Genomic DNA, 368 nt, shown 5'->3' on the forward strand with positions numbered 1-368 from the left:
TCACTGCTACCAGCACAGCTATCGCCACTGCCACAGCAACCACCATAACTACCGCCACCACTACTGCCACAGCTACTACCACAGCTACCGCCACAGATAACGTCACCGCTACCGCCACAGCTACCATCACCGCTACCACCACAGCTACCATCACCGCTACCGCCACAGCTACCATCACCGCTACAGCTACCGCCACAGCTACCATCACTGCTACCGCCACAGCTACCACCACCGCTACCAGCACAGCTACCGCCACCACTACTACCACAGCTACCGATACCGCCGTTGCTACCGCTACTGCCACCACTACCACCATTACTGCTATCACCACGGCTACCGCTACCACAACCACCACTGCAAAGCAGAAA

At 57.9% G+C, this 368-nt stretch overlaps 1 protein-coding gene and 1 long non-coding RNA gene across 2 annotated transcripts in view; one reads left to right on the forward strand and one right to left on the reverse strand.

The window, feature by feature from the left end:
• rbfox3a (RNA binding fox-1 homolog 3a) overlaps positions 1-368 on the reverse strand; it is a gene marked incomplete in the record, with an annotated part of 614011 nt that overhangs the window by 342998 nt on the left and 270645 nt on the right.
• The window catches only part of LOC112146886, a 22502-nt gene that overhangs the window by 18248 nt on the left and 3886 nt on the right, over positions 1-368 (forward strand). The gene's annotated exons all lie outside the window — the stretch shown is intronic.

The sequence above is a fragment of the Oryzias melastigma genome, linkage group LG8 (genome assembly GCF_002922805.2).
Source record: "Oryzias melastigma strain HK-1 linkage group LG8, ASM292280v2, whole genome shotgun sequence".
NCBI classification, from domain to species: Eukaryota; Metazoa; Chordata; class Actinopteri; order Beloniformes; family Adrianichthyidae; genus Oryzias; species Oryzias melastigma.